At 36.7% G+C, this 22476-nt stretch overlaps 1 protein-coding gene across 3 annotated transcripts in view; it reads left to right on the top strand.

Annotated features, from left to right (window-relative positions):
• JAK2 (Janus kinase 2) overlaps window positions 1-22476 on the top strand; it is a 91436-nt gene that overhangs the window by 767 nt on the left and 68193 nt on the right. The window contains exon 1 of one of the 3 annotated variants that reach the window (XM_082074754.1): window positions 21058-21182. The exons of the other annotated variants lie outside the window; for them this stretch is intronic. The gene's annotated coding sequence lies outside the window, so the exon portion shown is untranslated. Of the gene's footprint in view, window positions 1-21057; window positions 21183-22476 lie in introns of those variants that run through there. 3 annotated transcript variants of the gene reach the window in all.

Raw genomic sequence — 22476 nt, 5'->3', positions numbered from 1 at the left:
GGTGAGAAAATACACCTTCCTTTGGTTGTTCTTAAATTATTTGTTGCCAGAGAGACATAGACGATGTTCTTTTTGGTTGCTGAGCAGAGGAAAGCATAATCATAAGATTGTGATGGCTGCCTATAGTTTCAAATGTGATTTTGCACTTGAGATTAGTTGTTTAATAGTCACTATTTCTGACATAGCCCTGTACAGCTCTCCAGTTTATCATCTACTTCTTCATTGGTTCTGTTGTTATTCGAATTTAATCTCTCTCTTTCTCTCTCTCTATATGTATATGTGTATATACATATAGAGAGAGACAGAAATATTTCTAGAGTTAGCATTTTATGGAAAGTGAGTATTGATAGGAGATAGTAGAAAGATTATGTGCACTGTTAAACACGGTAGTTTGTCTCAGTTTTACGGATTAATGTTTTTTTTTCTTTCTTCATGTCCATTCTTCCTAGTAATCGATATGGGAGTAATATTGTACTGATGTTCCTTGGGCATGCCCATTTATCTTCCCTGGTTAGGGTTGGTGACAGGAATTTGAGGATTCAGTAGGAACACTGTAGCCATCACTGTCTTCTCTTTGACAAGAATGAGTCCCAAGTGACTTCAGTGGTGTCAGTGGAGAATTTTGTAGTAAACAACTTCAGTATTATACTGTGAAATGATAGGGATTTAAAACAGCAGTGAGCTTTCCAGAGGAGCCTTAAATCTGAGCTATTTATAAAGTTTCTCATTTTCTTAAGTGCCAACGACAGCAACATAGGGAAGAAACTGCTGGGAGGGGAAGTTTAATGAGCAAGAACTTTACAGAATGCAGAAAATGGTTCAACATTCTTGTTGATCAAATCAGATTGACGGGAACTGGAGAATGGAAAATGAAAGGAGACTGCAGCTGCCTCTCACGTGTAGCTGTTGAGAGTGGTGATTGGGCTAATGAAAAGCAAAGCTGAAATCTCTATAGAATATCCATTTCTAAACTGTATTAAATAATGTTATGCATGACCACATACTACTGAAGTAGTCACTTGTACTAGCAGTGGCATCTTCTTGCTGAAGTTGTAGGAAAAGCAGTCGCTGAACAGGGTTGTCATTTTTGCCATTGGTCTCTATCTCAGCGCTGGGGCATTTTTACAGTGTGACTTTATGTAAACAAAGAGCCGAGTGATGATGTTTGGAGTTACAGGAAATGACCTAGCATCTCAGCTGAAAGAACCTTAAGAGGGAAATAAACAAGATTCAGAAATATAGTAGTATTAAACAAATACGTTAATTAAATGGTCTTGGGGACAAAAGGGAACTACTATGAAAAGTTACAAAACTTTCACTAAAAAGCAGATTAACGTAATTAAACATGCAATAATTAAAAAAAGTTATTAATGATGTTTTGGAAAAAACAACTGTGGAAGAAGGCAACCAAAACTTCCTGTCTTTTTATAAAAATAACTGGAGCTTTGAGTAGGAGGTTGAACTAGATGACCTCCTGACATGCTCTTCAATGTGAATTATCCTATCCTACTGCTACTATGCTATTATAGGCTAGTATTTCTGTTACAGTACCCCCCCTTTCTTTTTAACTAGGCTTCTGTGGAAATATTAACACTGTTATTGGGCAACAGAGTTTTATTTTTTCCATCTAACTTAATAGGGCTGCTGTTTCCAAGGCTCTGACCATGGCTGTGCACTGATTTCAGTGGGTTCCATATGATTTCATGTGTCCACCCACAGGTTTCTCAGCATGAGCTCAGTAAGATGACTAATACAAGTAAGACTAGCAAGATCTGAGTCAACATTTGAGCTCAGGCTTGCATTTGTATTTCCCAAACTTGTTTCAGATGTGATTTATCAGAAGGTAAATGAGGAGCTTTCTTTAATTTCTGGATATGAGATTTTATAGTTTATTCCATAAGGTACACCTGCCTTTATGGAAACTTGAAAACAAAACAAGAATGTGTCTCTACACTGAAGCTTCTTTATAGCAGTTCTTCTGGAAGAACTGTAATCAGTTTTGTTTGCCACATACTAATAGGTACTTTTCGCTACATGCGGTGTTGATCTAGCGAGTACATTATATCTCTCACTTACGTGGGTTTTATGTGTCGCAATACAGTGAGAGGTACAAGTGTAAGGCATCTTGTTGCTGTCAGTTGCAACCTGTGAAATGCTGGAAGAAAAAAGGTGACGCCTCACTCCAGTGTTAAGCTCTCTGGGTTATGCAGTACTGAATGGAGATAGATCTGCTTCACATGGACAATGATATAATCCCCTTGTGTTACTGTGAGTATTGAGGTGTAGCTGATTTGATCTTTAAAAGTAATTCCTAGCTTGCTTTATATCCTGATGACCTGCCCTAAAAAGCAGTTTTCTGTGGAGGAAAATCTAAGTACTTCTTGAGTAGACAAGTAGAATGACCCTCCTGGAAGATAATTGACCATCTAATTTTTGTTATGCAGTCACTGCATCACACAGTCAAACACGAATATATAAATCTGACTTTTAAGAAAAAAAAGAACATCCAATGTGGTGCAGCCAACTATTGATTTAAAACAAGCACTGTCCTTTTATGATGTGAATTATCTCTGCATCTATGTCTTTGACAGTGAGTTCACAGTAGTATTACACAGTTCCTTTTATTGTTAATAGATTGCTTTTTAATCATGGTTGAACATTTCCTTGTATTAGGAAGAGAGGCATTAGCTCTTGATGTTTTGATTTTCTGTACCTCTGTCCTTCTGGGCCTTTTTTTTTTTTTTTTCCTAGTATCATTAGTATTTGTCCATAGCTGAAATAAACGTATGAGTTGCTTCTGGCTTTCTGTGTTTTCTGTGATGTCACAAACGACGGTATTGCAAGTGAAATGAGAATGTTTTTGATCCGGTTCTTTGTTCATTGGAACACTTCGGTTCTTGTCTCGTGTGTGCCTGTATTAAGCAGAGATTCTGTCGAACTGCACATCCTATTGCATGGTTATTTTGTTTATCTGCCTACATTTGGCTTAAAAGTCAATGCCACGTGGAAACAGCTGCAAGTTAATCTTTCAGGAGGTTATTATTTTGTATTTGTTGACATCAAATGTTACCTGTCTTCTGTGTGGTTTTTTTTTTTTTTCCCCTTAGCTAGCTCTCAATTTTGAGTCTATTCAAGTCTCATGTTAACCAGTTATTGCCAAAGTTGTTTTTAGATTCCTGTTCAGTAAGTTCTTAGAAAGGTGAAAAATATGTTCAATGTCAGGCCTAGGAAAGAGAGCTGGAGCATTTTATGGACTTATTAAACTGAAGATTGATTACTTAGGCTTAGACATTGAAAGTAATTATATACTTTCATAAATATTTATAGTGTGGTATTTCTTGCTCTGTGTTCATCCCTGTGTAAAACTGTTTCTGATATTTACCTCAGTTCTTGAACCATGTTTGTGGTGTGGAATTTTTTATTGACAGTCTAGTGGAGCTATCTTAGCTGATATTCCCTTTGTCACTTTGCTTAAGTGCTTGAGCTGTTGCAGTAGATTTCAGTGTCTTACAAGTGTTTTAAATAAATGAATATATGATATATGATCAAAGTGATGTGATTAAAGTTATTTACATGTATAATTGAGGATTTAAAAATGTTTCTTTGTGTGACTTTATTGGTCTTTAAGATTTCTTTTTTTGTAGCCTTTAATAAGAATAATTAACAAATCAGTTTAAATCGGTTCGTGGGTAATTTTTTTTTTTTTTTTTTTTTTTTTTCCCCCCACAAACTAAGTTATCTTGTTTCCCAAAACTGAATATGGGAACAAGAACTTTGAGATTTTGGGGGTTTTAGTATTGTAGCATTAACATAGCATTAACATAGTCTAGGATTGACACTTTGCACATATAAAATCGATATTTTAGAACATGTCTTGTGTGCTTTAAATGAATATTTTACGTCTTTGTTCTCCATTAGTCTTAGTTGACTACTAGGAGTTCGTAGTTATGAGTGAAGTGTTCATCATCAGTGTATTGTGCTACAGCCTAGGTTTCTAGCACTGTGAGATATTTTTAAAGTAAGAAGAATTTTGCCTTTTGAATGTCTTATTTTGCTAGATATAAATATACAGTAAATTTTGTACCTGTGTTTCTCAAAACAATTTTAGAGGCCTCAGTTGTTCAAGTGCGTTTGGATTGGGAGCCTTGTTAACTTCAACATGGAATTGAGGGATTGCTTGCATGGATTAAGCTATAGAGATAGGGCCGCAGGTGGTGTTGTAGTTTCATGATGTGTTTTAAGTGTCCTCTTAAACTGTCTCTGGTGGGCAAGATGTTTCCTTCCTCAGCCCCTTACAGACACTGGAATTTGCTCCTCAGTTTTGTAAACACACAGCTAGGGCCTTGCTATGAACTGTATCACAACTGTGGCTCAAGTTAGTGTTTGCTTGTTTTTGTTTTGTTTTGGGTTTTTTTGTTTTTGTTTTTGGAACAAGTGGCACAAGGGAAGGGGAATGGACCAGATGATAACTTCTTAAGCTGGTTTGCGGTGCCAGAGAAAATGTTGTGTAACCGCATCCTGGATAACCCCAAAGATGGACTGAGCTACAAAAGAAATTTTGGGTTCCCAGTGGAATCTGAGGACATGGGATTGCACAAGACCCAGATCCTCAGCTGTGGGCAATAAAACATGTGTCAATCCAACAGCTGGCTCCCAAAAGATTGAGACTTTGGAACTATTATAACAACTGTGTAAATAGGTGCATGGTTATCTTTTAATTGCTCTGTACCTGGGTCTTCATAAACCTTTGTAACTATGCTGTCTACCAGGGGGTTTGTGGTTAAATACTTCTGGTTGCTTTTTCTTAACCTAGCTTCAGTTAAAGGTGACTTCAAGGTAGCTGAATAACATTAGGGCATTCTATTCCTGTAAGTCTTGATCCCTAAAACTGGAATCTAGAACACTAAAATGGTGTTTTGGGGACTGAAAAGATGATGGAGTTGCACTGAATTCCAGTGAGTATTTTGTAAGCATGCTTGCAGAAGTTGGGGGGAAGCATTTTAGACTTACCCTTGTGATAATGAGAATGTAAAACTCTTAGTAGGACTTATGGGCCCTCCGCAAAGCGGGTATCAAAAATAAGCTGGAATTCTCACTGTTTGTTGTTACGCATTGGCAGACCTAACGCACTATGATGAAACAGACTCAGGCCAAAGTGGAGAATAAATAAACTAGGAGGTTTATTTGATTGAAGTTAATGAGATTACACCAGTCTAAGTCAGAACCAAATCAACTGGAAGCTATTTCTGAGGTACAGTGTCATGTGTGATTGCCACACACATGGATGTACCTGAAGTAGCTCATATTTCTCCAGCTGGAAGCCACAGAAGTGTAAATTGCACAGGACACTGCAAATTTCATGTAGCTTTTGCTGTCCAAGCTGGCTCAGATATATTAACAGTGTTTGGAAGGATATCTTTGGACTGCAGCAGACTAAAGCCATACCATAGTTTTCATGGGCATCGGTACTTTTCCAAGTCTGTTTTCGAAGAGCTCTGTCACTTGCTCAGACTGATAGCTTATCAATAGTTTTGCCTGTGAACTCACAAAAATGAGTTTTAAACTGACTTTACAATGGTAAAATGTTTTTACTTTGTTTTGTTAAAAAGGTTGTAATATTTGTCAATTTTATGGCAGTTCTGTGAGGTTTCATTTGTATTTTTTTTTAACTCTTGAACCTGAGGTAATTTTTCTTTTTAGTAAGTTGATAATACGTTATGTCTCTTTTTATTGTTTAAGATACTGTCCTGTGATTAGAAGACGATACAGTGTAGTGAAATAACATTTCTTACGGTCAGATGCTTAGGTGGTTAATAGAGATGGACAGGATTTATTTAAATTATTGTTTATTTTAAAGAAAACCTTTTGGAGGTTGTTATTACAATTCTGCTAAGGCCTAAGTTTAGTCAAATAATGTAACTTTTGATAAATAAACATACTGTATTCATAGAATCACAAGATAATTTAATGTGGAGCGGACCTCAGTAGGTTTCTGCTCCAAACTCCTGCCAAAAGCTGGGTCAGTAGCGAGGTTTGAATGGGTATCAAAGCTTTATCCAGAGAGCACATCCACTTCTGGACTGTCCTCAGGATGACAGACTTTCTCCTTATATGCTCTCTCAACCTCTTGTGTTGCAACTAACACCTGTTGTCTCTTGTTCTGTGAAGAGCCTGGCTCTGTCTTCTGAATAAGCACCTTGTTGGTGGTAGAGGCTGCTGTTAGTTTGCCCCCAAGTCTTGTTTTCTCCAGATGGAACAGGCCCCACTCCCCAGTCAGTCCTCACAGGGCCTGTGCTACAGTCCCCGACTGTGTTGGTGGCCTCTGTTCTGAAGTCATTCTTGTTTGTCAGTGCTTTTTCTGTACTGGGGGGACAGGATTTGGCCTGGACGCAGAATTTTAAATTCAAATGAGGTCTGAATATTGGCAAATTTGTAAAGAAAAGCCAGGACAGTAGGTGGTCAGAGACTTTTCAACAACCAGACTGGGAACATTTTCCTTTCCCAATTTATGTATAAAAATAACCCTATGATGATGAGATACATTGGTTTTAAACCCTTGAAGGACACCATGACCAGAAACAATCTGTTCAGTTTATATAATTATAGAGCTTCCCTTCTTTAATTGACTGCTCAGTTTGAAATGTAAAATGTGTTTTGATAAATGTGTTTAGTTATGTAGCATTCCTTTAAAGTTTGACATTTATTAATGTCAACTGTAGATTTTTTTTTCTTTAGTTCTGTGTATGTTTTGGTTACATTTCAATTTTCTAAATGCAGTGAGCCAGAAATAAGTTTAAAGTTACTGTCTTGAAAACCATAGGCAATGCGCTTGTTTGCATAATAGAATTATTTAAAACTCAAAGTCTGGATAGAACACATTAAGTTCTATCACTCCTTACATAAAAATGCAACATACTGTGTCTTATTTAAAAAAAAAATAGTACAAATAATTATTTGGCTGCTTCGATGATTAAATGTGCAGAACAACAGCTTAAAAAATAAATGTGCAAACCGAATGATTTTCATTAAATGTTCTCTTCAATTTCAATCATAACTTAAAGAAGCTGTTTTAAATGAATTTGAATAAAGCAATCTGTTTTGCCCTCAGATTGCTGAGTATTAATTATAGATTTATAATTGATTTTGGTTTTATTTTATTTTTTTTTAATTCCCTTTGGTTCTGTAGCATTCATGGACTGTTAAGCCAACTAGAACTTCTGGTGTATTATAGCCTTATGTTATTGTCAAGTCATTAAACTTCAACCAGTTGAGACCAATGCACTCTGTTTTGCTGGAAGGTCTTCTAGAGCTAGTTACAAGTGTATGCTGGTGGGATTTAGTTCTTTTATCAAACTGGATTCTTGAGTATGAGCTCACAAGTCAAGTTGGTTTTGATATTTGACTTTCATAACAGTTGCTTTGTAACTGTGTGGACTGAAAATTTCTTATCTTGAGGAACATAAATGTATGATGAATTGATACGCCATTTTTTGCATCATGTAATTATATCTATTTTTTTTAATAAGAGCTTGTACTATTAATATTATTTATTCCTAAATTTTTTTATTTCTTACTGAGATTTACTGTTGTAAGAAACTAATTGTGAGAAATGTGAGAAACTAATTATTAATGTAATAGTAGAATATTACTTAAGTATTTTTCCAATTCTTTTTGTTTTATATTGCTTTTTAAATTTCACATTTCTGCCTCTATTATCAAATAAAGATGAGCTGATATATTAGGCTGTTTTCTTGATTATTCAATATTTGTTCAAAAGGGGAAAGAAGAAATTTTAAGAAATTCCAAATTGTTAAGCCAAATATCTTTGCCTTAATTCTTTTCCTCAGTTTGAGAAATGTGTCTGGAAGCAATAAGCATGCTTGTATTACTGCTATGGTGTTATTAGCTGAAACTATCTTTGATTATTTTCTGGTTCAAAAGCAAATAAATTTTATCATTTAATTGTTAATTTGTTACAATCTGTTACAGTTAATTTAGAATCTTTACCTGTTGTTTGGTGCAGTATCTTTCTCATCTTGACAGATTTCAAGCTCCTCACTGAGCCTTTTGAGAAATAAACAAAACAAAACTGATGGACATCCTCTGCTGTCAGGGAAATAAGACAGGGGAAATCATCCTCCCTGGTAACACCTTAAGGAGAAGAATGAGACTAAGGGAACAAGAATAAGATAAAAGCCTCCCTGGCAAAAACACATAAGGTGCAGCAACAGAGTTAAATGGACTTGTAGACTCATCTGTTAACCTTACATGGCAGGTAGTAGAAAAAATAAAAGTTTTTTAAAATTGTAAAAGTGGTCTTTCTATTATGAATGATACTGCACCACATACAAAGTAATTATTTTGAGCCTACAAATAAAAAAAGCCAGTCTCAGTCGAAGACACTGTGGGGAAACATAAAAATCCTTCCTGCTTCTGAATTATTATATTTACTGTGCTGTAAGAAAATGAATTTTCTGCTTTTTCCACTACAGTAAAAATATTATTGCTTTCCTTCCTTGTAGTAGTGAAGCAGGAGGTGAGTTTATTGGCAGAAGCAGGAACTCAATAGGATTTTGGAAGCAAAATGGCTTAAAGTAAGGAGGGAGCAAGTACGTAAACAGCTTTGTCTCTTCATCCTTTCAGATGTCTCTCTGTTCTTTACCTTCTTACCTTCTCTTTATGCTTCTTTTTCAGAACTTTTTTGTGTGTTCAGTCACATCTCTCCTTATGTGGCTTTATTGCTTTCCTACCTTCCTTCCTCCAGCACCATTAATTAAAAAGAGCCACTAGCTGTGCTGTTGTTCCCAGAGTCAAGTAGGTTTTAAGACAGCTTTATGATACTGACAATAGTTAAGGTCTGACCTACTTGGAACCAAACTTCAGGGCCCAGACAGTCAAGTACTGTGTTTTTCAGTTTACTTTGGTGAAACAACTTTTTGTCTTTCTGAATCCATTGCCAGCCTTGGATTTGCTAGACCAAACTCCCCAGTCAAGTTTTGAGCATCTCTGGATGGGCAAATGGGTAGAAAACCAAATAACCAAAGACCACATTACATAAAATAAATATTAAAATCAGAATCTATATGCCAAATATAGTTATTTTGCAAGCTGGGCTAAACTATGTTAAAATTGTCTGTGAGGCTGGAAAATTGATGTTCAGTTGGAGGAGAACTGTTGCTGGTTTTGAAGAGGAAATTAAGTTTTGATTTGTTAGTGGAAGAAACAAATTGCTGGTGAAAAACAGGTTGTGAGAAGACTCAGTTCTGTTAGTGTCGGTGGGGAAGGGTGTGGTATTGTGTAAAGTGTGGGGAATGAGAAGAATCGATATTTGGCTGGAAGGAAAAGAGGCTGACAGGTGGCTTGGCAGTAGGCTGGATGAGAACTGGTGTTTAACCTGAAATACAGGGATAATGGCAGAGAGTAGAGATGTATTATGAATGAGGGAAAAAAAACCTGCACAGACCAGAGGTGGATAAAAAGGTACAAGAAAGTATGGGTAGATGAGGGGTTCTGTACTGGAAATGCAGACAGTACAAGTCTTTGTGTGTGTCTCCAACCTTCACTGTTAATTTACATATTTAATTATTCTAGCATTTGTAGCTGTTGGAAAGTACTGTGTAATTTCAAATTCCAGTGACGCTGATGTGTTGAGAATGGAGAAGTCCTTTTTTGTGATTACATTTTGGAAATTTTCTTCTGTAACCTCGGTATAGACAATTGATCTAGGAAAAAAACAATGCTGGTAGGCCTTTGGGGCTTCTGTTCATATTGTGTTAGAGTGTTTTGCTCACTTTTGATTCACCATGGTTGAAGGCCAGACACTCTGGCTAAATGCAAGCGTTAAAGAATTAATAATTTAAACTAGAATTATTTTGAAAATAAACTAGAATTTATTTATCCAGCAAATGCTGTATCTAACACATGTGCATGCACATATGCCTTACTTACTTTTCACCTACAGCTTTTTAGTTTCTTAACGGTGGAATGAGGAGAAATACGCATTTCGGATTGTGGTCTTTTTCTTAGACCCTGTAGTGGAATAAAGTAGCAGTTTAACAAACCTTTTTGTTTTACCACATCTCTATTTTACTGACACAGATGGTGTACAGGATTAGTTTTGCAATCATAATTTGTGATATCTCCTTTCCTGTTTGTTCTTACGTACTTTTGTTTCCTTTTCTTTTATCTGTGTAACGGGTGAGGTTCTTTTGAAAGCATAATTAAAATATCAAAATATGAATTACTATAAAAGACTAGAGTGTTTAAGTTACTGAAACATTAGTAATAATACATTATACTCATAAACGCATAATTGTACATGCAGTGTTTACAGTGGAATGTTGTACAATTCTGATGTTTTTTGAAAGGAAATCTTTAGTGGAGTATCATTACATGGGTAAATATACATTTATCAGTACTTAAAACTATAACATGCATTTGTTTCATGGAACATGGTAGTTAATGTAGGTCACAATTACAAAATTTCATGCTTTCAAAATACGATTAGAGCAAATGTATTATTACTAATACTCCTGCTTCTGCCAGTTTTAAAACATTTGGAAAATATTCTTGGTGTTTAGCAAGTACATCATCAAAATGCTACTGTTGGACTAATTCACACAAAGTCTGGCTTTAGTAAATCTCATTATATGATTACAGCCATACTTAAAGTGTTAAATGGTGTGTACAAGTAATGAAAGAAATGGCAGGTCAGCCATGGATTACACAACTGCATGTGAGAGTGTCAGTTTGTTAATTTGTCCATCTTTTCATTGTTGCCCTTCTGTAAATCATGGCTGAGCAAATAACATTATGTTTACTGTGAAGATTACTGCGATAATTAGACTTTTTGGAACAAATGCTTGATATCTAGACTCAGTAACAGTAACAACATCATTTGACAACTGCAATTGTGTTTCTGTCACACAAAAAGTAGAAGATGGAAAAAAAAACCTTATGCAATTTTTAGCTTGCTAATAGTGCTGAAACTAAGGAAAGTTACACTGTAATCTAAACTTGATCATGGTTTGATAGAAATGAAGTAATGTGTAGTGCAGTAGCAAGAAAAAAATGGCAACCCTACCCTTAATGGTAGTATAAAAATGAGTTTTCCATAACATTTTCCTATATATGTTTTCCATATATATTTCTGGAGCTTATATAAGTTTGGAAACTAACACGTTTCCCCATTATAAGGCAGTCTCTTTGTACAGCGTATTTGCAGGTAATCCTGTCTTGTGAATTTCGGTGGCCACATAATTATCCTGATCAATAATTTTTACTTTTAATGGATTATTTCTAATTACTGACTTGACAGCCGTTATACAAGTAAACATTGCAGATTATCAACTTCAAAAGCAACTTGTATGCTCTTGAGTGATAATAAAATAAAATACTAGAGGGAGCTGGCTTTTTTGTTTGCTACAGAACAGAAAAAAACCAACAAAACAAAACCAAAAAACAACAAACCCTAAACCTCTCAAAGGGCCAGAATAAGTTTCTTTAAGGAGTCCTGCTGGTAGGAAAGAGGAAATGGGAAGTGAAGAATACCCAAAACAAACAAAGTGAAAGGGATTTAAAGTGGGGGATTTTTACAAAATACAGAATAGAGCAGGAGTATAGATTAAAGTGAAAATAACAGAAGAGGGTGTGCAGTTTCTTTCCCTCCCTCTTTTTTTCCCCCCCTCTTTTTTCCCCCCCATTTTGTGTTTTTGAGGGTGGGGAGAGGATTATGATATAGAGAAAGACCTAAAACCAGAGGAAAAAGCTGAAGGGGATTTAGCTGCCAGCATAATTATGGTGCTGCTGGACTGGTGGCTCATCTTGGGAAGTATTTTGCGTTTTTGCAGGCCCAGTATATATATGCATTTGTGTGGTAAGGGGAGAAATATTTAGTCATTGTCTGAGTCACGCTACCACATTGAAAAAGCCCATGAAATGAAGGGCCAGTAAGGGGGGTCCTCAGCAGCTGAGCAAAGGCAGTACAGACAGGACTGGTCTGAGAGCAGCCGTAGCGCTAGGCAGTCAGTCGAACTACGTATGGGACAGCTTTGGATTTATTAAAGGGAAAAAGATGTAATGACGTTTTGGCTGTAGCGGAAAATAGACTTGTTTCAGTTCATTCATCGGGATCTGGACACCGGCGTGTGAAGCCTTTGACTGTGTAGGTGTACCTTCCATATTGGTGATGTGACAGAAGTTTTCCATCCAATATGCCAGTTACAGACACATAAGAACGGAGCGTAAAGGTGAACAGCAGTGCAGGTGTTTACTGGTCTTGTTTGCTTATAGAGTAGAATTGCTAGTAAGGGTGACATGGACGGCATTAAGGGGAAGAGGTTTGGCATGGCCAGGATGAGAAGGGGTGTGGAAACTTGGTGTTACTGTTATCAACACTAGCTACAAACAAGCCTGATAAACAAGAGGAATGAGATCCCCCAGCAGAAAGCACTGAGGGGAGAGAGGTACATGTCAGGAGCCTGACGACAGGTCAGGCTGTGCTGCTGCAGCTGTTCCTGAAGGGCTCCACCAAATGGGGCTTTCAGTGTGGCAAGGGCTCTTTATTTGAATCAAAGGACAACTGAATTTACTGAAGTTGAGTAGCATACATAGAGAAGGCTAGGAGGTATGTATTCATCATTGTTTTATTTCTAGTACTGCTGCTGCGGTTATAGGGAGTGAACATTAAGTTGACAAAGTCCCTGCACCTAGATATACACTATAATTACAGTAGTTGAAGGAATTCAAAGAAATACTTGTTTAGAAAGATACAGGTGGCTGTCACCGAAACACTGATTCTATTATTTTATTGCATTCAGTATAAAATAAGGTTCATACAATCTTAAGAACAAGAGAGCAATCATAACTGCATATATGATTACAGCCCTTGAAACAGATGAATTTCAAGTGCCTTCAAAGAGGATCTGTGACTGGATCATATTTTTCCTGTATGTTTAAAAATAACCACACACCTCTATTCAAAAGTTTCAGTATTATCACTAGAAACCTGGCTTCTGATACTTGCCTAGTTTAAAGTATGCAGCTCTTTTGGCATGCAAATTGAAAATGCCTTAGAGTAATATGTAAAAAGCAAGTCAACAATGAAGCACGTTAGACTCCTTAATCCAACTTGGCTGCAGCTTGTTTAATTTGACTTTTTTTTTTTTTTGCAGTCAGGATTCAAATACTGTTTCACTGCTTGGTCTTTGACTTCAGTCAAAGTCTTACAAAATAAAAAAAAAAAAAAAAGAAATTGAATGCTTCTCCATTTTCATTTTGAGCTATGTGGACATGCGAAACAAATATTTTAGTATTACATGACTCAGCTACTAGCTGAATAAATCTAAGCAGGTTTTATGTAGCAAGAGGTTTTTTAAATTAGATTAATTTCTGAGTTGTTACTGAGGTAATTAGAAGCTTGTTTTAGATAGAAGATACAGCCTTTTGGAGGCAACCACCAGTACATTTGTAATAGCACCCACTGGACTTGCTACTTTGAAAACATTCCTGTGTAGCAGGTCCTGTTGTTTATTATTAAAGCCTTGAAGTTCTTGGTATAAGTTTAGCAAGCTTCTGTATCCCAGATCTTTCTTGCAATGTAAGTGAAGTGCTGAGAAGAGATATGGGCAAACTCCCATACATTTCCACTTGACTTGAGCCTTCTGAAGGTAATGGAGAGCTAGAGTAGGAGGGCAGAGAGTGCGTGGTATGAAGCAGCGTATAGTCCTTGCTTGTATTTATTGGCAGATCACATTGCAGAAATAGATAAATACTTTATTGTAGTTGCAAAGCGAAGAAAATCCTCTCATCTTGAAACATTTAACAATTAGGAACATTGCTTCCTCACTAAAATGGTTCTTCTCTGAAATTATTTCATTGTGCTGTCAAATTGAGGGTACTTACTTGCTGCTTGATGTAACCATCCCACGACCTGTCCTGGTGAAAAGAATGTTTTTGAATCCTCTTCTTTTCTGTAGAATTCAGAAAGGTACTGTGCATTTTCAGTAATCAGTCTGTGTCTCTACAATAACTTTCTTTTTTTTTCCATCTACAGATTGAATTTGCTGGTCATTGATGTTACATGAAGTAAAATATGAGTTTCTCTCATATAGCCTAGCCAAGTGCATTGTACACTACTATGAAACATCCTTAACGTCTGAGAAGGGAGGTTGTCTCATTGTAAAGTTTGGACTGCACTTGCTAGGAAAAAAAAAATCATTAACTCATGTTAGCCCAAATAAAGTTTAAAACTGAATCAGACACTTTGTTTTGTTGCACAGCAAAATCTCTATGTAGGGTAGAATTTTGGGTTACTATTCCTTCTTTTTTGTGCAGGTCTTGCAATTCTTTTGTCTGCTTTTGCAAGTCAAGCTGCTCCAGCAAGTTCAGTGATTCTGTCAAATATGTATGACTTCAACAGTGACAACAAATGCTTGTAAATGACAGTTCTATTATTTGATTTAGTCTTGAATTTTAAGCATTTAAATATATGCAATTTACTGTCTACATAGTCTTCAAACTAGAATAATCTGAAATAAATGTTACTCCTGCAGGGACTATAGAACTATATTCCTGCTTTATATTCCAGCCAGGTGGTGTCTAAAGGTAAAATTGTCTCCACTCTCGGTGACTACCTTCCTTGATTTATTTTCAGATATATATATATATATATATATATATATATATATATACACACACTTTTATAGATAAAGTATATAGGTAAAATTGAATGTTCATAATGTTGTGTGTGTGTATAAAGATGTACTCTGATGCATATATATGAGTGGTTCTTATAGAGTATGTTTACTGCTCAATTATGTTGAAAATTTGTATTCAATTCATTCTTACTATGCCAGTAGTTATAATAACTACTAGTTTCAGGACATACTCAGTTGTTTTCTAGGTGTAGTCTGCAGTATTCTTGGGTATCTAACTTTGCATTTTTATCATTAAAATGTATTTCTTTTGAAATAATGTTTTATTTGGAAGGGCAGTCATTACGTCTGATTGTGCTATTCCAGTTCAGAGCTTCTTATTAGATCAACATTGGCATGCTGAGAGAGGTCCAGTGAACACCACCAAAGATGAATAGGGGGAGAGTACATTATGTATGAGAGGCTGAGACAACTGTGTATTTCCATCAGAAAAGTCTGAGGAGACATCTGTTGTCCTCAGCTACCTGATGGGAGGCCTTAAAAATATGGAGCTGGACTTTTGTTTGAAGGTACTTGGTGTTTGGTTCAGAGACAACAGACAGAAGGGAAAACATGGGAAATTTTTCTTAGGTATTAAGGAAAACTTTTTGAGCAGGAAAGCAGTCAAGCACTGGAACAAGCTGTTCAGAGGGGTTGTGAAACAACCATATTTGCAGATGGTAAAAAAACTTTACTAGACAGGTTTTGAGCCTGGCATATTTTGACCTGGTTTTGAGCAGGGATATTGGACCAAATTATCACCATAGGTCCTTTCCAATTATATTAGTCTATGTTTTCTTCTGATTAATTATAATTTTTATCAGCCTTTGCCATTTTCACATGTAATAGTAATGACTTTTAGCCTATTTTCTCACACCAAAGAAAATGTTTGATTGAATTGCACCTGTGTATCAATAATCATAACCCAGGATAAAAAATCCTGCTTGGGTTTGATTCCTTGTTGGTAATTAGTTTGAGACTCTAATTAGTGTGTACAACATCTTCTCTAAAGTATGTTTTTTGCTTTTTTCTTGAAGTGGAACATAATGGGATATGAAGTCGAAATCCTTGCAAAAGCCTGCTGAACCTGTACAGATATGTTTGGTTAGTTGAAGTGTCTTGCTGTGGAAAAAAAAAGTATGTTCATGGCCTTTTTTCTGTATTAGGTCTTTTATTTGTAGGTTTTCCTGGAGTCACTTTTTAAGAGAATATAAGTTCCCAGCCATGAGCCTGCTCTTTCTTAATTCTCTGCTGATTTTCCTGTAGTTTTAGAGAAACTTCAATTTTCAGTGGTGCATTCATTAAGGATACAGTTCCATGTCAGTGTTTGACTGGCACACGTTCCCACATATTTCTCTGCATCTGTGCTAGCAATCCTGTGTGTAGTGAAAAAATGCAGAGAGCCCATCCTGTTGAGAAGTTTAAAGTAATCCTAACTGAAACTGGTGTACTGAATGTTGTCACAGTACAAATACACGTGCTGGCATAGGGTAGCCGGTATAAAGACCAGTTGGAAGTGGGAGTGGGACTTCAGCATTCCAGATTTTCGCAGGTTTAAGCTAATGTGAAACCACTCTCCTCCAAGGAGGAATTAGGCTGCATAAACCTTCATATTTGAGACTTAAGTTTTGGTGATGGTAAAATAGGAGTGTGGCTGGTTTTGTGGGCATTCAGAATTAGGTGAGCTGCTTGTTCAACTCAAAATGTAGCTGACTCTTGCAGGTAAATTTGCGAGTAAATACAGTTAGTTAATTGGATTTTTATTTCTGTGGCATGTTTAGACAACAGGTATATCTCAAATGTCTAGCTTTATTAAACCCTTTAACCTGGGGAAAAAGAAGGCTAGTGTGGGTCTTGCTGCCATTTCTGATTTTGTGTTGGTCTGTGGTTAATGTCAGCTCTTGACTGGTGCTGTTCTAGATAGTTCTGTAATTTGAGATGGAAGTCATGGATATCCAAAGCCAACCAACATACACAATTCTTTCAGTGATAAAATCATTGTATTTGAATATACTTGCTTCTAGTTATTGAAAAGTTTCTCTCCTGTTTCGTGGGGATTAAATGGTTGAATGGATCTGTTTATGTGCTGAAAAGCTAGCATGTAGAAGAGTTAATCAGGAACACATCCTGAAAGATAAAGAATATAAGGTAAGGTTCCTTTGGACTTAACAAATGGCATGTTGATCCTCTGTGTGCTCAAAAGATTTTGTTTTATGTTGCAGTAATGGTAACGCTTGCCTCTCCTGCTTCCATGGCTTTGCTAACAGCTCACTTACTTTAATACTGTGGATTGTCTTGGTGATTTCAGTAACACCACTTTATGTAAGAACTTTTTCAGAACTCCAGCTCTTGAGAACTGTATGATTTTCCTCATATGTTAGTAAGATGTCTTGCATTAGTGTATGAGCATTTAATTAATGTGTGGGTTCAGTTTTCTTGTGGTCTGCCAGTTTGTGTGTGTACCACATATGTGTACCTAATATCTTTATCTTACATTATTAATTAAATGCTGCCCCTACTGCTGTTTCACATAGTCTATGTTGACTAGTGCCTATTGGAGATGTAGGCTTTCCAGTTCATGCAGCTCTCTCTGCTGGTCAACCTGTATAATCAGATGTGCCTTAATACAAGCACAACCAGGATTTTTCCTTTAGTATATGCCTGTCTTTTCCTACCTAAGGGTCAGGAGGTGTCACTGGAGATCAGTTGCTTTCCTCTTCAAGTCCTTTCAAGATTTCTGAATACTTAAGTTGTATAATTTTGCCTCACCCCATGTTGTGTTTTACTATGCATTGTTCTTGCCAAGTAGATTTGCAGTGCTGCCTGTCTTACTGCCATGATTCATGTCTTCCCTTGAGAGGGAAGTGGCCTGCTTGTTTTTTTTCTTTCTTGCCTAGTTTACTCAGTTATTTTAGTATGGTGTTATTTTATATTGGCTTGCCTTTCTTGTGTGATGCAAGGACTGTTCACGGTAGGTATTTTCTTTGTGTCCAAAATTATCTGTCAAATTTGCTGCACTAAGTTTGATTTCATTACTTGGAAGTTGACTTGTTGAGTGGCTTATACTGATTCTATGTCTTCTAAGTTAGCTAAGTTACTATGATTCTCTTTACCTTCTGGGTCACAGAGAAAGCAGGTTGCGTAGTCAGTAGGATGGGAGAAGAGAACTGCAGAAAGTGACAAGATGGAAGGAGGAAACATTAGAAGAGAAAGAGGAAATTATATGGTAATAAGGAATTATGTGGGACCTTAAGGTTAGTAATTTTGGGGGAAAAAGGAGTATCTCTAACTTAATTCCAGGACTTGACTACCTTCTGATCTTATGATTTTCATGTTTGAAGGCCAGAGGGCTTTTCAGAACTGACAGACATGTCTAATCCCCATTGAAATACATTAATATTTGAGTGATTCTTATATTTTAGTTCAGCTAAGTGCCTGCATGCTCGTAAACATCTGAAAACATGGTAGAAGTTGGCCAGAACATAAAGCAGCCCAAATCTGTGCCATACAATTGACAAGATAGATGAATGTCCATCTGGAATATTAATCTAGCAGGTAACATCACCTGTCTGCAGATTCCTACAAAACATGTTACTGAGATATTTTTGTTCTCACCAACCTACCCTATGCAATACAAAGTTGTCTTTATCATGCATCTAGTGCTAGTTCTGGATGAGAAATGAACACTGAATTAATCTGATAGTGGAGACAGAGGCCTGGAATCTTGCAGGTGTAAAAAAGCCTACAACATTTATCATGTATTTGTCTTTTAGAATAATACCACATATGATTTCTAAGAATCTGTTCACTTTTATATGCCATCATTATTATAAAGGCAGATGATCCACATCAGTTCAGTCCCATTCCATGTACTTCACTGCATATTTCATATATTATAGTTTACTTTTATTTGAGTTGTAACTTTAGTTTGCCAAATGCTGTAATTCCTCTGTATGCAGAAAATTAATTTAAAAGTTCAATCTACCTTGCAAATTAGAAGTATCCCAATAGGAGTGTGTTAGCTCTTATTTTTCTGTGTCTTCATTCTTTGCCAGCAGGAATACACATACATTTTGGAAACTTGGTAGTGCTGAGACTTGTATTACTGGTCTCAAAAGGCCAGTAATCATCATCTGCCTTAGAAATTAGCACTGAATGTTTCATGCAGTTGAACCTTTGTTGTTTCAACTGTATGAAAGGAAAAGAAATTAAATCAAAACCCAACCAAAACAAAAAGCACCAAAAAAAGAGCATGGTTGGTAGGAAGATGAAATGTAGTCAAGGTGCTGTAGCAGTAAATGATGTGGCAATTCATGTATGCTTGGAACAAAAGTAAATGTTAGTAATCTTAAATGTTGACATTAAATGTCCAGTTCATCTTGGTGTTAGCATTTATCACTTATCAGCAAAGCATCTTTTAAAGTCAGATAATATAGATAATAGATTAGCATACATGTGATTCAACCACCAATCTGTTGTAGCACCCAAACCTAAGACTAAACAAATAATTTACCTAGGAGAAAACAGTAACTCTCAAGTTACTGAGCTCAAGCAGTTGTATGTGTCCTACAAGACTTCCCTGAGCACGTTAGATAGCTTTAATTGTGTAATATTTTCCTTATAAGGTATTTTCCTAGATATAATAAGTGTTTGTCCAACTTCTCAGAAGGTCTAAACTTGGCGGAGGGCTCTGCATTGTGATATACAAATGCAGAACAGAAAAATTGGCCTAGGCTACACAAAAGACAGTATACAGCAAATGCGGCTGGGTGAGGAGAAAGGGCAAGGGGCAAATAATGGTCACGTTGGCAAGCAGCACTTCAATACCTTTTTAGTTTTTTTTTCTTCTTTTTGTGTGTGTGTGTGTCAGAATCTTAAGATGGAAATGGAATGCAAATGCATCACTGGTATGATGGATGTTTCATGAAGAGCACCTCTTGGCAAGAGAACCAGTATAGAAGAGGTTTGTTATTTGAAATGGGAATTGGGACAGGGAGACTGGGTTTCTGCATTCGTCTGGTGGGGGATGAGTAGGAAACAGGAACTGCTAGTGAACGTGGAAGAGTAGAACAAGAGGGGAGAATGACAAAGGTCAGAAAATGGAATGGAATTAGTGGAAATACAGAGATTGAAGGATGCAATCAGACAGATATGTCAATTTGTAACATCATCAAGTAGAGGAAAAGTAATGGAAGGAAAAAACAGTGGGGAAGGGTATACGCATAAGACCATTTAGCAGTTTGTTTGCCCTAGGAAGAAGTCAGGACAGGAAGAAGCAGAGGTAGGAGAATGGAGTCTGAAGTGTAAGTTAAGCAGCATGCGGTTCAGTTATGCTGGAGAGAATGTGCCTTTCCTTGTAAAAGAACCATGTGAGAGAAGAACAGTACATACTGGAAGTTCAAGCTGATCAGCTGCAGGGTGATCCTCAGCTTGAGTGGAAACAGAAACTCATGGAGATGCTGGAGAGAGTGAGAGGAGATGAGGGGATGGGCAGAAAGGAGGGGGCAGAAATAAAGGGGTGAGCAAAGAGATTTGATCATCATTTGAGTATATTGAGAAAATAACTGAAAGGAAATTGAATGAGAAGTGGCCAGTGCTGATGGAGAGAAGTTGTGGTATGGGTGGTAGGTAGAATTGTGGGGCTGAAGATTGTAGAGGAGAAGTGTGTTGTCAGAGAGTAGAATGTTGTTTGATGGAGTATCTTGGGCAGACTATAACAATTAATGCCTCCCTTGGCTCTGTGGGAGATCAAAGACAGGAAAGCAACAGAAGCTCACCAGGGATCAGTAGTTGAAGTTTTCTGGGCTGTGAGGAGAGCTAGAGAGACCTGTTTGTTTAGGGGTGTGTTATGATATGGAATTGAAATAAGTAGAAGCTCAAGAGGAGTGGAAGGATGTGTGTTATGATAGGTGCTAAGAGTAGGACACAGGGCATTGTGGAGAAGCATAAAAATCTCTTATTACAGTAATGAGCCCAACAGAATGTTAATTTGGTTTGTTTGCATTAACAGTTATAATTGATTGTATTAACAGTTTTCCACAAACATTGGAATTGGGAATGTTTAGCTATTCACTGTAGTTGGAGTGTGATTAGGCAGTACAAATTAATTTAATCTATGATCTGACAATGTGAAAATGTGTTAACTTATTTTACTTTGTTTCAAAAATACAATGAGTTTTTTTGTTCTTTTAAAAGATTTTAAACATTATAACTGGATGATGTATAGTAGAGGAATTTTTGTGCCGATCGATCACTTTTCACTCAGAACTAAAGAAAATGAAATGCGGTGGTATCTTTCTTCCCTTGTGCACTACACCAACTCTTTCTTTTTTTTTTACTTACCAGATGCCAGTATCTTTCTTCTGCCAAGCAGTTAAAGCTCTTTCCTTGTTACATGTTGCTGGCCTTAATGAGTGCCCAAAACACTGCTGTAGGCTTTTGGCAGTGACATGGGAATGATGCTGTTGGGAAAAGGATTACAGATACAAGGTAATGTGGTGTTAAAGAAAAATATATGGGGAAAGAATAGTGAGTGAAACTGTCAACTAGAACACCTTTGATGTAGAAAGTCTGACTGTTCTAAAATCAGGAAAGAAGGAGTAGGATGTGTGAAGGCAGGTCTCGCAAATGATTAAATGCAATCTCTCTTAAGCAGAGATAAGAGACTTACTAAAGATACAGGAATACAAGAAGTCTTGAATGTGATATTAACAGGGGCTACAGTAGTTGTAGCGTAAAGAGTCTGACCAACAAACAAATGCTTGTTCTATGTCTTTTCAAATGTTACTTGTAAAGAACATAAAGATGATTTTGTATTCATCCTGGCTTGACATGTTTGTGAGTCTCACATCACTTTGCAACTACATTGGGAAGGAACTGCTGCAGGCTTGTCCTGTTCCAAAGCTTGTTCCTAGACACTCGTTCTTGGCCAGTGTTTGAAGAACTATGTGACTTTGGTCTGATACTATATTCCTGTTCTGAAGCAAGCAAACAAGCAAATGACTTGAAAAAAAATCATACTGGGAGAGAATTAACTCTCAAAATCATGTTTTCCTGTTATATTTTGGGTGCAGAATAAATACAAGTAACAGAATTGTTCAGTGCACAGTTAAAAAGCAAAACTAGACTGAAATCACCCAGTGTCTTGAACATTGTTGCTGGCTGAGGAATGACCTCTACTTTTGGCCTTATGGTTGACTCCAAAGCATGCTCACTGGATCTCTGCCAGTAAGGAAAAAGCGTGTTTAGGGTGGTATGCTAAGAAAAGCAAAACATTACTAAGTATATGGAGTAAGCTTGGTGTGCATTAAGTCAAAACCACTTCAAAATTGCTATAAATGTATATTCATAAAGAAATAAAAGAACCTCCATTGCTGTAGCTAAATTCTCTAGAGATATTTCAAAACTATTTTGGATTTACGGGTGTGAGAATGGTTGTTACCTAGCTATTTGAGGAAAAGGAGGAATAAATACTTCTTATAGCTGAAAGAAACATGAGTAGCAGGCTAATGAAGAACCCTGTCATAACTAGTGAGTGTGAAGAACTGAGCTTTTATTTCATTGTTCATTAGTTTTCAAGGAGTGTAGGTCTTACAGAAATATTTGCTGATACTCCTTCATTGTAGGAATAAAGGTAGCATCTCAGACTATTAGGATCAGGAGACATTGAAGACCAGAGAATCAGGCTCATTTGGAAGGAAGAAAATGCTTAGGACTTCAGCTTTCAAATGAAGAATGATTTCTGCTTTGAAACTTCAGTGAAAAAGAATGAAAGAAACCCAGG

Source organism: Streptopelia decaocto (genome assembly GCF_964273445.1).
Source record: "Streptopelia decaocto genome assembly, chromosome: Z".
Classification (NCBI taxonomy): Eukaryota; Metazoa; Chordata; class Aves; order Columbiformes; family Columbidae; genus Streptopelia; species Streptopelia decaocto.
The sequence above is the reverse complement of the archived record's forward strand: the minus strand, read 5'-3'. Positions and strand labels throughout refer to the sequence as shown.